We start from the raw sequence: 16,306 nt of genomic DNA on the forward strand, positions 1-16,306 counted from the left end.
AATATAAAACAGAAATATTTCATAATATAGACACTTGCCTCTGTATGAGATAAACCCATAAACTTCACTAGAGATTGCATCTATTTTGCTGGGCCACAGGTGCAGGTTCTTCAAGGGAAGAAAGAACCTGGAGAGCGACTCTTGATGTCCCAGATCTCTCCCTGCTTCATTTGAGCCTCTTGGGTATTTGTATCCTTGAAATTATTACAGGCATATCTTGTTTTATTGTGCTTAACAGATATTGCATTTTTTACAAGAGCCTCTACCAGCAAAACAATTACGACTCACTGAAGGCTCAAATGATGGTTAGCACTTTTTAGCAATAAAGTATTTTTTAATTAAGGAATGTTTATTTTTTTAGACTTAATGTTTTACACACTTAATAGACTACAGTGTAATATAAACATAACTTTTATATACAGTGGAAACCAAAAAAATTCATGTGACTCACTTTGTTGTGATATTCATTTTATTGCAGTGGTCTGGAATGGACCCCGCAATTTCTCCAAGGTATGCCTGTAGTAAAGTTTGAGACAAGAATAAGATGCTTGATTTGTGAATCTAATTTGACAATCCACTCATGCTAAATTTGGCTATGAATGAGAGAAAACGAGGATGGCACACAAATTGTGTAATCATATATCATTCAAATTGGAACATCTTCGAGACTGAGAGGCACTGTTATTAATAATTATACCAAGACAACAGGCACTAATTGAGACTTTTCAGGGCAAAACTGACACATATAGTCATTGTATAAATAGCCATGGGTCCCTCATTCAGTAGTGTATTTGTTTATCTGGTAAATATTTTCAAAGTTTTGCCAACTTGAAATGTCCTGGTGATAAAGTGAAGGGGAAAATATGGTCCCATGTAGGAGTTGCGATACTCGGCAATATACGAATTATGAATTATTCTGGCTGATCTTATAGCAACAATATAAGGATCAGAAAAAACACTGTATGACATAATTATATGTTATTTCTAAGTAAACATTAAAAATCATATATCACTCTTGTGGATAGTTTGTTTATTCTTGTATTTATCTGTATAAATACTAATATTTCATAATGATATCTTTAAGTTGGAATTATAGTAACAGATGATATGAGTAGCGCTCAGACTAATTCATGTTCTTTGAGAATAACAGCATTTCATGTGTCTCAAGGGAATCTTATGCAATGCCTAACGCTTAGGAGTTGCTCAAGGTATGAAGATATAAAAACATACCATTACATGCTGGGGCAGACTTTTTTTGGAGATTTTAGAGGCAGCATAAAAACTTATTTGTGATCTAAATTATGTGATTCCTGTTTTTATCAACTATTAAAGGAACATGACTGAGTCTTCATTTGACCCATGAACTCCTTGAAATTATAAATAAATGAATGTGTGCTCATCTGTGCATTTTTCAGAACAGAGAGAAATTATTATTTTTTAACATGTTCTTAAATTTCATCAGATTTGGATTTGCGATCAAAGAAGAAAAAAAGATTAAAAATCAGTGCTCAAGGGGAATAGTATCTAGGGGATAAGTCCTCTTAGCAATGACGCATATTGTGTGACAATGATGGCTCACATTCATGCTCAGATTAATGACGGGGTTTCTGGCCTAGTAGGAGTTAGGTAGCAATTAGGACCAGTTTGAAAATATTAACCTGTAGCCATTCATTCAAATCCCCTGTACCTTAAAAGGAGAGGAGTAATTACCTAAATACCTTTACCAAACTCTCTTTCACCTATTTAACAACATATATTTTTTAAACTCTGATATCCAGGATTAACTTTGAGTATAACGCTTTGATTATTCAAATATTCAGATCCTAATTTTTCTTATACTTCATACATCAATGATCAATTTTCAAATTATAAATATAAAAAAAATTATAACACTAAAAATGTCTTTGGATTATAATTTAAGAATTCTGTTATTCAGAAAGTTGATTTCTTTATTTCAGTACCTTGAGGTCATTATGAACATAAAGATTATAGATTGTAAAACTCCTCAAAAGAATTAAATTAGGTAATGTCTTCAATTTACTTCCATTCACTCTTAACCTTTGCCAACATGGCTCCTGTCTCTGCCACTTTGCTGAACTTGCTCTCTGTCAAGGTCACCGTTAAGTTTCCATGTTCCAAATTCAATAAATACCGTTTTGTTCTCCTATTTCAAGACTTTTTAGTGAGTATTCAATATAGTTGAACAGTCTATTTTTTTAATTAAATTATTTTTATCAAATTGGCATATGTGCATATTTTTAAAAAAATCAAACAGCTTTATAAAACATAAAATTTGAAAAAAATTCTCATTAATAGTGACTGCAAAAATAAGAAATCAATACTAAGTATTGATCAGAAATGCTATGCAGTTATTTTAAGCATAAAATAGAAATTCACATTTACAGAAAGAAGTTCCAGTTTATTATTCAAAATATTCCAAATATTTTATTTAGAAGTTTCATATGTATATAAAAATACATATAATACACCTACATATATGTATGTTACCTAATACATTATATTTTATTATCCTTATCATAATTATATAATATAAAGAAAACAATACAATTTTTTACCAAGCCCTTTTACAGTCTCTTCTAAACCATTCTGTTTACCTCAGTGTGCCATGCAAATTGTATCATTTTTAACACATACCATGATTTGAGAAAGTTTAAGAAATACTGCTCTATAAGCTCTCAGAACAACTGTTCTCTACCTTATCTCAAGTGCACATAGTTACTCTATAAACTTGTTGAAAAAATTAATGAATAAAAGGATAAAACACATAATTAGATATAAAGGGTATAAGGAGCTTTTATGGAATCCTTGTTGACTCTATAGCAAAGCATGAAAGTTGAGAGGGAACAAGGAATTACTACTATCTATTTGCTTACTTATTGTCATGCGATTTCTCTCTCCAGGATATAGGCAGATTTCACTTATACATTGATTCAAGATTACTTAAGAATCGTTTGTGTGGGTACAATACACTGCCAGATGTTGTGAAATCAGAGATAAAAAAACTCAGTCAGTTTTCAAGGAATTCATATTTGGGCAAGGGGAAATTTTGCAAAAACAACCATAACAAAAGGTACCAACAGAGTATTGTGGGATGCGTAAGATCAAGGCATTAGTTGTAATTACTGGAGAGAACAAAATGCAGTGGAGAAAACAAATGTAATTACAGTATTGCAGAATAAGCGGGTTTCAACAGGCAAAAATAAATGGACTTCTAGGTGGAGGAAAAAAACATAAGCATAGGCACAGTGTTATACTCTTGGAATTATAAGCAGTCTGTATAACTAGAACATGGCCTTTGTAAAGATGGAGAAATACTGAGATACGAGGCTAGAAAATAACCCCAAACCAGATTACATAAGGACTTGAAAGCCACACAAAAAAATGTATTCCATAGGCAATGATCTTTTTTTTAAAGTTTAGAAGAAGGAAATCATATAATCAAATATATGTTTTTGAAATGATGTATTGGTATCAGAAAGATTAGTTGGAGTTTATTGGAATAATTTGGGCAACAAAAAATTCATATGAAGATATGGCCTGTGGATGGTGGATCACAATGTAGGTAGATTCTCTCTAAGGTTTTGAAGAGTAGCCAATCTGAAAAACTGGTGCGATAACACCAAATGTGAGCGTCTTATCTATGGAGCTTGGTGGTCTCTGCCAGAGAGCTCTGCCACATAAGCTCCTTGAACTTATCTGGATGGGCATAGACTAGGGTCTATTAATACACTAAACTTTATTATCCTTATTACATCATAATTATATATTTATATATAATTGAATTGGCAATTTCACAATACAAATTATCAAATAGAGAATCCAATACCCTTAGGAATATGACCTCACAGGCTAAACCACATCAAGAGAAAGATAATAAACTGAACAACAGATGTTAATGTGAGCAAAATTAGAAAGAATAAAAATTTTAAATAATTATATTGAATGTATCAAAAAAGAAAAGGGAAGAAGTAATAAGAAATGGGAATATGAAAAAATAGTAATAAAACTATGTAAGTGAAAACCTTAGGTAGGAAGATGATACAAATAGTAAAATGGATGCAACTGAAGAATAATTCATGAGTTAAAGATCAGATTAAGGAATTCTCCCAAAAGAAGTCTTGGAAGGGTGAAGAGATATAAAATTAAAAAAAAAAAAATTGAAAGATATGGAGGATATAAGTAAAAGTACTTAGGCAACTAGTGTCCCAGAAGGAGAGAAAAGTAAAAATGGAGAAGAGGAAATTTGTGAAGAAATATGGAATGTACATGAAATAGAAGAAAGCAGGAGGAAAAACACCTCACCTATATATACTATAGTGAAATTTAAGGATACCAAAAACAGGGAGACAACTTTAGAAACTTCTAAAGGAACAAGAATCAACTGACATCAGATTTCTCAATAGCAATACTGAATGCAAGAAAATAATGGAGTGATATTTTTAACATATTGACAGAAACTAAATTTTGAACATAGACTTTAAAATTTAGCCATCTTATTGATCAAATGTCAAGGTAAAAAAATAGTCTCTGGGCTAACAGGTGAAGGAAGGTTTTCTGCTATAGCCTTACATTATAAACAGTTTTGAAGGAAAGTGAGATGAAATAAGATGAGAAATAAATCTAGGAGATGCCGCAAATGATATGGAAAGTAACGTTGATCAAATAATTAGATAAGATTTGCTGTTTCTTAAAAATAAAATTTCTTAAAGCTAAAATCAAATAGAACAGAAAGAGTGTATATATATATATATGATGACACAATTAAAATCTACACAATAATAGGACTGGATCCTAGACAAGAGAAAGAACATTAGTCAGACAGTTGGAAAAACATAAATATGGTTCACAGATAAGTTAATAGTATTATATTAGTGTTAACTTCCTGGTTTTGATAATTGTACTCTGATTATATAAGATGATAACATTTGGGGAATGGGTGAAAACTTTCAATAATAATTTGTCATTAGAAAATAAAAAGTCAAAGAGCAGGGGGAAATATGGATATCAAATATTAAAAAAAAAAACAAGAAAGAGGGAAACAAAAACAGAAAGAGTAGAACAAAATGGAAAAAAAAGAAGATAGAAATAGACCCAATTATCTCAATAAATACATACATATTAAATAGATCAAATAGGCTGGCCCAGCTATTTGTTATTTTCATGATACACATATAAAGCAAAAGCCTAAAGAAAAAGGACACAAAATATATCATGAAAATTTTAATTGAAATACAGTTAGTGCACCTATACTAATATCAGACAAAACAGAGTATGAGGAAAAGCATTATTAGGGATAAAGAAGGTAAATACACAATGATAAAAGGTCCAATTCACCAAGAATATGCATGAAGCATAATCATGTAGGTGCTTAATAAAATCAACTCAAAATGTAGGAAAAAAATGATAGAATTAGGGAGAAGCAAACACATCCACAATTATAATAAAAGATTTCAATATATCTCTCTCATTTCTTGGTTCAGTAGACAGAAGAAAAATCAGGAAAGAAATAGAATACTTAACAATGAAAAGTTTGATCTACTGGACTTATTTATTATAACTAGATTTTAATAAACACCAAATAGGTAGAAGCCAGGATTGAATTGGTTTCTCCTTATGAAAATCACAAAAGTTAAAAGACACTGCTTCTTATGAGACTGTCACAGCACTCTTCCCACTCAGTACTCCTGGCATTGCTCATCTTTCAATTTAGGGGAAATGAGTAAGTAATCCAGCAAGGGTTTGCATCTCAAACACAATGCTATTACTTAATATTAACTAAATGGTAGAAGGAAGAGACTGCCAAACTTCCTAATCTTCCAAACTAAGGTCTGTTTGAGCCCAAATTTGAGTATGTTCAGAGAAAGAAATTATAGTAATTATTCTGAAAGGAAAAAGTTTATATTGAAGGAAAGAGAGACACTGCTAAGAGGAATAGATATTTCTCATCCTACATGACTTTGAATATATGCTATTATGTAAAAATTGGTAAAATATATGAAAATAATCCTAAATAGAAAAATTCAATATTTGAAAAGTAACAGAAGATATTAGTGAGTGAAAGAAAATAAAAATAGTTTTAATACTGAATTGATAAAAACTTATCCCAAAAATAATAATCTGTTCAAGCAACATCAGTACAATTTCTGGCTGCTTTTAAAATTAATCACTGTTAAAACAAGTAGAAGACAATTGGCTGATTTAAATAAAAGAAATATGGGGAAAATGTTATTTATACTCTAATTCTTCTAATTATAATGATTTTAGATAAGTAAGATACTCTTCAACTCCCATGGCTTTTATCTTTCTTTTTTGAGGAAGATTAGCCCTGAGCTAACATCTCCAGCCAATCCGCTTCTTTTTGCTGAGGAAGACTGGCCGTGAGCTAACATCTGTGCCCATCTTCCTCTGCTTTATATGTGGGATGCCTGCCACAGTATGGCTTGACAAGCAGTGCATAGGTCTGCACCCAGGATCCGAACCAGCGAACCCTGGGCCAGGGAAGCAGAATATGCAAACTTAACCAATGTGCCACCAGGCTGGCCCCTCCCAGGGCTTTTTTGTAGCATCAGAAATATTAAAAATAAATAGGAAATAATAGAATTTTACATAAAATGGGCGGTTCCGCAATATCTGGAATGAAAGAATGACAGATTTTATTAGATTTCACAGATTCAGACAGCTTAATCTAACACAACCACATTCCCATGCATATGATTTAATTATTACATAGTGATACATTTACAGTCCTCAGGAGGCACCATGGTGAAATAGAAAGGGCACTAGACTTTGAATCAGGAAACAGAGCCTGGAAATAGTACCAACTCTGGCACTTCTGGATTTTATGACCTTGGATAAATTATCTTAGCTCTTTAAACTCACTTCCCTCATCTGTAGAGCAGAAATAATAAATTAAATTAAATGTTACAATGTGACATTATCTAGCACTAGGATGGCTAACACATTTTAATGTTTACGATCAATTGGTTTTGGCTGCACAAAGCATTCACTTGAGAGGAAAGTGAGTCAGGACTCAGCATGATTTACGAGTGATGTTTTCCAAGGATTCAGATATCCCTTACCTGGAACAGGATAGGTGTCCCAAACTCTCTACTACCTCCTCTCCTTCCTAATCTTCCTTCTTCCTATATATTTAATATAAAATGTGGAAACAAACCAGCTCAATTTAAAATATCAATATAGACTTCAGGCGCAACAGACTGGATTAAATAGTTTAAAAATTTGTATATAGATGTTCTTCCCTCTTTGCACCCCAGTACCATGATCAAAAAGGAAAAAAAATGTGCAAAGACAATGCGAAAGAAAGGCAGAAAATAGCAGTGACACCAAAATACATTTAGAAGCTGGAAAGCAGATGGATGAAAGATAACTGACAACAGATACTATAAAGTTGAAATTTAAGGTTTGATGTGAGGAAGCAAAGAAGAAAGCTAATTCACAATGCAGAACACAAAAAGGCAGGGAATTGGAGACATGGTTTAAAGATTTGTTGTAAAACATAATGAGATTAACTGATCCTTTGGCAACCACACATAACCAGGTCACTCTGCTACCCCTGTGCCCTGACAGGATTTATCCTCTGGAAAAGTTAAACCAGAGAGATTCTAGATTCAGGGACATCAGGTACAGCTAAGGATGGGGGATAGGTAATTGACTGAAAATTGGGAGAGGAAATGGAACTTCACACCAAGTTTTGCTGAGAACAATGGCAGTTACTCATATATCACAGGCAAAATATTGGAACAGTCTTCTTATGTAGAAACCTCATAATACAGGGCCCTGAATGAAGAGTCCGGACCCCACTTAATCACACATTAAAGCTCACAAGTCAAGGAAACCCAACCATATACAAAAACAGAGTTTCCAAGTAACATTTCAGAACCTTATTCTTAAATATGAGTGAACAAACAAGGATTAGCAGTATTTTTCAGAAAAGCACCAAGAATAAAGCAACTTGGGGGAACAGAAGAATACAGCATGCAGAAGAACCACTCACAAACAAACAAACAAATCTCTATGGTATTAATATCCTCAGAGATGTAGATGTAGAGGAGATATTGTATCTATGAACCAAGAACAGCAGGAAGCGTGTATTTAAAAATTTGATTACATCATTTAAAAATAAAATAAAAATAGAAGATAAAATTGAGTAAATATCCCATAAAATAGAACACATATAAAAAGAGGTGGGAAAATAAGTGATAAATAGTAGAAAAGTTAAAGGATCAGCCCAAGAGGTCCATCTGAATAAGAGGAGTTCTATAAAGAGAAAATGAAATGGAGAAAATGATGAAATAAATACAAGAATAATGAGTTAGCAAGATGGCAGACTAGGAAGCCCTACCACCTTATTCTCCCACGGAAACATCAAACAAAGAACTGCAGATTGACTAAAATAATTTTATAGGAGCTCTGGAAATGAGTCAAAGTTTACAGCAACTAAGCAAATATCCAATCAAGAAAAAGCCATATTCAAAACAGAAATTTCATGGCATTTTTACTTGCCCTGTCCCACCCTCCCCTCAGTATGGGGTAGCACCATCAGGAAGAAGTAGCCTATTCTTAGTTTCTCTCCCTTTGGATGAAAGGAGCAGAGAAGAACTTGTTTGGAATGTTCTAGCCTGCCTCTGGGCTGCCTGAGGGACTGGTTTGGGTCTCGCCTAACTCAAACCTCAGAAGAGGAATGGCAATATAGTTTAGATCTCAGTCCGGAAACCACAGAAAGCAGTGGTCAGCACCATGGTGGACTAGAAACTGGAGGGGAACTGCAGATCCAAAGATTTCTGGGGAAAATGATTGCAGGCAGAGAAATAAAACTGAAAAATCTAAGGCCTCAAAATGAAGCTGGGGAGAAACTCTTTGAGAAATTAAGACATTTCAAAGCACCTGGAGAAAACTGAAAGAAAATAAAACTATACATATACTGGCCCAGACAGGATGTATGTCCACAAAAGATCTAAGAAGAGCTTAAGCCTTCACCTTGAGCTAATCTCAAGGCTCAGGGATTCACTAAATAATGAAATTCTTCCACGCATGTCTGCAAAGACTAGACAAGGTATCTATTTTATAAATGCTCAATTTTTAGCAAATGATCACAAGGCATATAAAGAATCAGGAAGACAAGGCCCATTCAAGGAACAAAATAAATCCAGAAACTGTTACTGAAGGAAACATACATATCAGACTTAATAGACAAAGACTTTAAACAATGCTTTAAGTATTCTCAGAGGCAAAAGAAAACACGGACAAAGAACTAAAGAAAATAGGGAAAACAATATACGAACAAATAAGAACATCAACAAAGAGAGAGAAGTTATAGAAAAGAATCAAACAAACTTTGGAGCAGAAAAATAAAATAACTGAAGTGAAAAATTCACTAGAGGGATTCAATAGTAGACTTGAATAAAAAGAAAGAATCAGCAAAATTAAAGACATATCATTTGAAGTAATCAAGTCTGAGGAACAAAAAGAAAAGAAAATGAATAAAAATGAACAGAGACTAAGGAACTTATGAAATACCATCAAATGGACTAATATTTACATTATGGGAGTTGGACAAGAAGAAGAGAGAAGGCAGCAGAGAAACCTCTGAAGAAATAACGGCTGAACTTTCCAAATTTGAGGAAACACATGTATTGACAATCAAAGACGCTCTATGAACTCCAAGTTGGATGAGCAAAATGAGACCCACAGTGAGAGATGTTATACATATATATATAAACTGTCAAAAGGCAAAGACAAAGAGAGAATCTTGAAAGCTGCAATGGAAAAGTGACTCATCACATATAAGGGATTTTTTTCAATAAAACAATCAGCTGATATATCAGCAGAAATGTTGTAGGCTAAAAGTGAGTGGGATGATATATTTAAAATGCTGATTTTTTTTTAACTTTTGTCAACTGAGAATTCCATATTTAGTAAAACTGTGATAGTGAATTTTCTGTGGTAACTTGGTTAGGCCATGGTACCCAGATATTTGCTCAAACATTATTCTAGATGTTTCTGTGAAGGCATATTTTAGATGAGATTAACACTTACATCAGTAGGCCATGAGTAAAGAGACAAACAAGGACATTATATAATAAAAGGGTCAATTCACTTAGAAGATATAATAGTTATAAACACACATGCACCAAACATCAGAGGTACAAAATATATGATGCAAACATTTACAGAATTGAAGGCAGAAATAAACATCTTTACAATAATGATTGCAAAGGAGACATCAATGCCTCACTTTCCATATAGGATAGAACAACCAGAAAGAAGATCAATAGGTAAACAGAGGACTTGAACAATACTATAGACCAGTTGGACCTAACAGACGTATACAAAACACTCTATCAACAACAGCAGAACATACATTTTCTCAAGTGCAAATTATCCAGGATATGCAATATCAAGCCATAAAACAAATCGTAATAAATTTAAAAATATTAAAATCATATCAAGTATGTTTTCTAATTACAAGGGAATGAAAGTAGAAATCAACGGCATATTTCTGGAAAACCAGAAAATTCACAAACATGAAAATTAAACAACACACTCTTAAAGAGCCAATGAGTTAAAGAAGGAATCACAATGGAAATTATAAAATATCTTGATACAAATGAAAATGGAAACACAATATACTAAAACTTATGGGATGCATCAAAATTAATGCTAAGAGGTAAGTGTATGCTTGTAAAAAACTACATTATAAGAAAAGAAAGGTCTCTAATAAACGATATAACTTTAAGCTTTATGGAACTAGAAAAAGAAAAGCAAACTATCTCAAATCTAGCAGAGGGAAGAAAATAATAAATATTAGAGCAGAGATAAACAAGATAGAGTTGTAAAAACAAGAGAAAATTAATAAAAACAAGATTTGATTCTTCAAAATGATAAACGAAATTTACAAATCTTCAGCCAGAAAAACCAATAAAAAAAGAGATAAGGCTCAAATAACTAAAACGAGAAATGAAAGAGGGGACATTTCTATGACTTTACAAAAATAAAAAGGATTATAAAAGAGTACTATAAACAATTGTATGCAAATAAATTGGATAACTTAGATGAAATGGACAAATTCCTAGAAACACACAACCTATCAACCCTGAATCATGAAGAAATAGAAAGTTTGAATAGATCTATAAATCATATGGAGATAGAATCAGTAATCAAAAACTTCCCAACAAGAAAGTCAAGGACAAAATTGCTTCACCAGTAAAAAAGAATTAATAGCAATCGTTCCCAAACTCTTACAAAAACTGGAAGAGAAGGGAATACCTCTTAAATCCAATAAGGCTACCATGTCCTGACACCAAAGCCAGAAAAAGAAACTACAAGGAAAGAAAACCAATATCCCTTACAAATATTGATGCAAAAATGTTAGACAAAATACTGGCAAACTCAATTAAACAGCATGTGAAAAAGATTATATGCTGGGATCAAATGGAATTTATTCCTGGAATGCAAGGATGGTGCAACATATGAAAATCCATCAGTGTAACACATTAACAGAATGAAAAAAAGACACATGATCTTCTCAATCCATGCAGAAAACATATTTGATAAAATTCAACATCCTTTGATGATAAAAACTCTCAAGAAACAAGAAATAGAAGGAAACTACCTCAACATAATAAAGGTCATGTAAGAAAAAACTTACAGCTAATATCATATTCAATGGTAAAACAATGAAAATTTTTCCTTCAAGACCAGGAATAAGAAAAAATGCCCACTTTTGCCACTTGTATTTAATATAGTACTAGGAGTTCTACCCAGAGCATTTAAGGGGGAAAAAAAACTAAAACATGCAAATTGGAAAGGAAGAAGCAAAATTATCTCTGTTCATAGAGAATATGATCTTATATGTAGAAAATCCTAAAGATTCCCCCTCAACACATACACACAGAACCGTTATAATTAATAGATAAATTCAACAAAGATATTGGACACAAAACCAATAAACAAACATCATTTGTGTTTCTATACATTAACAATGAGGAATCTAAAAAGGAAATTAAGAAAACGATTCCATTTATAATAGTATCAAGAAGAATTAAATACATAGAATAAATTTAACCAAGGAGGTGAAAGACTTATACACTAAAACCTCTAATACATTGCTGAAAGAAATTAAAGATGACACAAATAAAGGAAAAGACACTCTGTGTTCACAGACTGGAAGATTTAATATTGTTAAACTACTACTTAAAGTAATCTACAAATTCAATACAGTCAGTATCAAAATCCCAATGGCATTTTCTGTAGAAATAGAAAAATCCATCCTAAAATTCAGGCATAATTTCAAGGGACCCCAAAGAGTTAAAACAATCTTGAAAAAGAATATAATTGTAGTTCTCACACCTCCTCATGTCAAAACTTACTACAAAGTTATGGTAATCAAAACCATATGGTTCTGATATAAAGACAGACATATAGATCAGTGGAATAGAATAAAAGCCCAGAAGTAAACTCTTGCATACATATTCAAATTATTTTCAACATAGGTGTTAAGACTATTTAATAGGGAAGGGACAGTCTCTTCAACATATTCTGGGAAAACTGGATTCCACATGCAAAAAAGCGAAGTTGGACTCTTACTTTATACCATATACAAAAATTAACTGCAAATCGATCAAAGGCCTAAACATAAAAGCTAAAACTGTAAAACACTTAAAAGAAAATGCAGGACAAAAACTTCACGACAATGGATCTTGCAATGATTTCTTGGTTATGACAGCAAAAGCACATGCAACATAAGAAAAAATAAATAACCTGGACTTCATCAAAATTAAAAACTTTTGTGCATCAAAGGACTCTATCAACAAAATAAAAGGGCAACCCACAGAATGGGAGAAAATATGCAAATCATATATCTGATAAGGGATTAATATCGTGAATATATAAAAATCGTACAACTCAACAACAAAAAGAAGCAAATAATACAATTAGAAAATGGGCAGTGGACTCAAATAGAAATTTCTTCAAAGAAGATATATAAATGGCCAAAAACTACATTAAAAGATGCTCAACATCACTAATCATTAGGGAAATGCAAATCAAAACCCCAATGATATATGACCACACACTCATTAAAATGGCTACTATTAAAAAAAATAGAAAATAACAGGGGTTGGTCAGGATGTAGAGAAATTGGAACTCCTGAGCACTGTTTTTGGGAATGTAGAATGGTACAAACACTGTGGAAAATAGTATGGTGATCCTTCAAAAAATTAAAACTAAAATTACCATATGATCCAGCCATTCCACCTCTGTGTATCTACTCAAAACATTTGAAAGCAAAGTCTCAGAGAGATATCTGTACCGCCATGTTCATAGCAGCATTATTCACAAAAGCTAAAATGTAGAGGCAACCCAAGTTTCAATCCACAGATAAATGGAAAAGCAAAATGTGGTATCCACGTATAATGGAATATTATTCAACCTTAAAAAGGAAAAAATTCTTACATGCTACAACATGGATGAACTTTAAAGACATTATGCTAAGCGAAATAAGCTAGGCACAAAAATACTGTATGATTCCATTTATATAAAATACTAGAGAAATCAAATTCTAGACACAGAAGGTAGAATGGTTGTTTCAGGGGCTGGGGGGACAGAAGAATTGGGAGTTAGTGCTTAATAGGTACATAGTCTGAGCTGAAGAAGATGAAAACGTTCTGCAGATGAAAGATAATGGTGGTTGCACAATAATGCAAGTGTACTCAATGTACAGTTAAAGATAGTTAAAATGGTAAGCTTTGTGTTATATGTATTTTGTCACAAAAAAAAATAACACAAGAGAAATACTCAGAACAGAGGGATATAAATTCTCAGATTGAAAGCCACAATAAAGTGAATAGAAAGAAAATCCACCCAAGCAAACAAACAAATATCTATGAAAGAAACTGCTGTGAAACTCTAGAATACCTGGTGGAAAGAGAAAATGCTAAAAGTTTCCAGTCAAAAGGGAAAAACAATAAATAGAAGTTCACATATATCAGACTGAGAACTAAATGGCAATGGACTTCTCAGAGGGTAACACTGGAATCTAGAAGACAATAAAGCAACTCTGAAAAAGTTCTGAAAGAAGATTTACACAGTCAAATCATCAACCAAATATAAGTACAGCATAAAGACATGTTTAGACTTTCAAGGTTTTAATAAATTTATCTCCTATGTACAATTTCTTAGTAAACTAATGGAGAAGGCACTGCATTAAAATAACATAACAAACCAAGAAAGAACAAGCTACAGAACATGATACAGAAACAAGGGCCCCAACACAGTAGAGAGACAAATGAATTGTCCAGATCACAGTTGAAGAGATGCACAAAGATAATAGCTGTATTAGCAGATTTTGAGAGTAAGCAGTCCTGATTAAATCAGCAAAATGAAGACTCAAGCAGAAATATCTTGGAAAAAAAATATGTATACATATTGGCGTGCTTGGGGATAGTGGTGGTTTGAATGGTATGAGATTGTCAAACAAGTTTTCAAAAAAAATAGTATAAGAAAGCAAACATATCCTAATATATTGCTTGGCTCAGCTGAGAGTAGTATTTACATAATCACAGTAATTAAAACATTAAATATTAATTAACCCCCAATTAGTGATGATATGATTCTATTGGGAGAATAGAGGAGGGGATACGCATGTGTGCACATTAGGGGGATTTATAAGAGAATTAAATCTCCATCTTTCACAGTGGAAATTTGTAGATAAAATCTAAAATTGAAAAAGAAATCTTAGCAGAATAAGCATATTATTTGGAACTATGGAAGTAAATAATAGAAGAGTCAGTTAAATTATTAAATAATATTGCCTTGGGGTAGTAGGAAGAGTGAGTAGGGAGGTATGGAACATGAGATTACTATTTTTTCTTCAATTAATTTTGGTTTATAAGCCTAGGAGTTAAATAATTGGATAGAAATAAAATTACTTTTAAATAGAAGATGCAGAGCTTTGTGAAATATATAAAGTACAGGGAACTAAGGGAGAACTGATGAAATAGCAAATAGAGCCACTGACAAATGAGGATCTGGCAGAGTTAGACCAGTTCATATATAAAGATGAGAAAATCAATAAGAATAAAGACACCACCATGAGCTTTTAAAAAGAGAAAGATTTAAATATTTAAGAATTAAAAGCCTGGAGGGAGGGAGAAATGGAGAGCTGTTGTTCAACAGGTATAAAGTTCCAGCTTTAAAAGACGGAAAATTTCTAAAGATCTGCTGTACAAGATTGTGCCTATAGTTAACAACCCTGTAATATGCACTTAAAAATCTTTTAAGAGGGTAGGTCTCATGTTAAGTGTCCTTATCACAGTAATTTAAAAAAAAAGATTTAAGAGAAACTCCTGAGAAAATTGGTAAGACCTTCAAATAATTTTACAAAAATGATTTAATGATTTTTCTTCTGATAGAAGAATGTCATCTGATCAGAAAAAAAAAATCCTGCAAAAACAAAAGAAAAATAAGTACATATTTGATAACTAAAATTTTAAGATGAAATATATTTTCATGTAACAAAAAATAATTATGTTCAAAGCCTGAAAGAAATTTAATATCACTATTTAACAAAAATAATTTATATTAATCTGATACTTGACAGATTTCCTGAAGGAGATACCATGCTGACATAGCCATAGACTAATAGTTCAATATGGTTCTTGCTAATATCCATTTTCCTAATTCCCAACTTCTACTCAAAATCAAGTCCTTGATATCCATGAAACTACTTTCTGAATATGTATATACATATAAAATATTGAATTAGATACAGATATTTTATTTAGAAATCTCAACTTACATTTCATAGAGTCATATTTATAGTCCAAAATTAACATGACCAATTTCTAATGAATTTAATTACTCTTCATCAAAGTATGTTCACTAAATATAATTTAAAAATTCATATAACTAACCTTTTTGAAAAAGATGTCTCGATTTTTTTGGTTTTACATCAATATCTTTTGTTTTTAATTCATATAAAGCAGAGGAAACAGGTTTTCTCTGTTCGCTAGAAGTTTTTAAATCAATAGGAGAATGTATATTCTGTGGAAACAAAACCAAAGAAATGAAACAATGATAATATCGCTTACATATGTTTTAGAATTCTCAAAGAACTCTCACATGTATTATATATTATCATGATTGGTTTTCACTTAGAAAACAACAACAAAACCTGTGAGATAGGCAGAGTTGAGACAAGAGCTCCACTGTGTATGATTTTGATAAATTGTCTTTCTATCAAGAGTTAATGATATACTCCAGACAA

General features: G+C 32.1%; 1 protein-coding gene across 1 annotated transcript in view; it reads right to left on the bottom strand.

Annotated features, from left to right (window-relative positions):
* The window catches only part of LOC139039739 (leucine-rich repeat and IQ domain-containing protein 3-like), a 53,772-nt gene extending 37,695 nt beyond the window's left edge, over positions 1-16,077 (bottom strand). Inside the window, exon 1 of the mRNA XM_070486592.1 lies at positions 15,954-16,077. The gene's annotated coding sequence lies outside the window, so the exon portion shown is untranslated. The remainder of the gene's footprint in view (positions 1-15,953) is intronic.
* Between the last annotated feature and the right edge of the window lie 229 nt (positions 16,078-16,306).

The sequence above is a fragment of the Equus asinus genome, chromosome 16 (assembly GCF_041296235.1).
Source record: "Equus asinus isolate D_3611 breed Donkey chromosome 16, EquAss-T2T_v2, whole genome shotgun sequence".
NCBI lineage: Eukaryota > Metazoa > Chordata > Mammalia > Perissodactyla > Equidae > Equus > Equus asinus.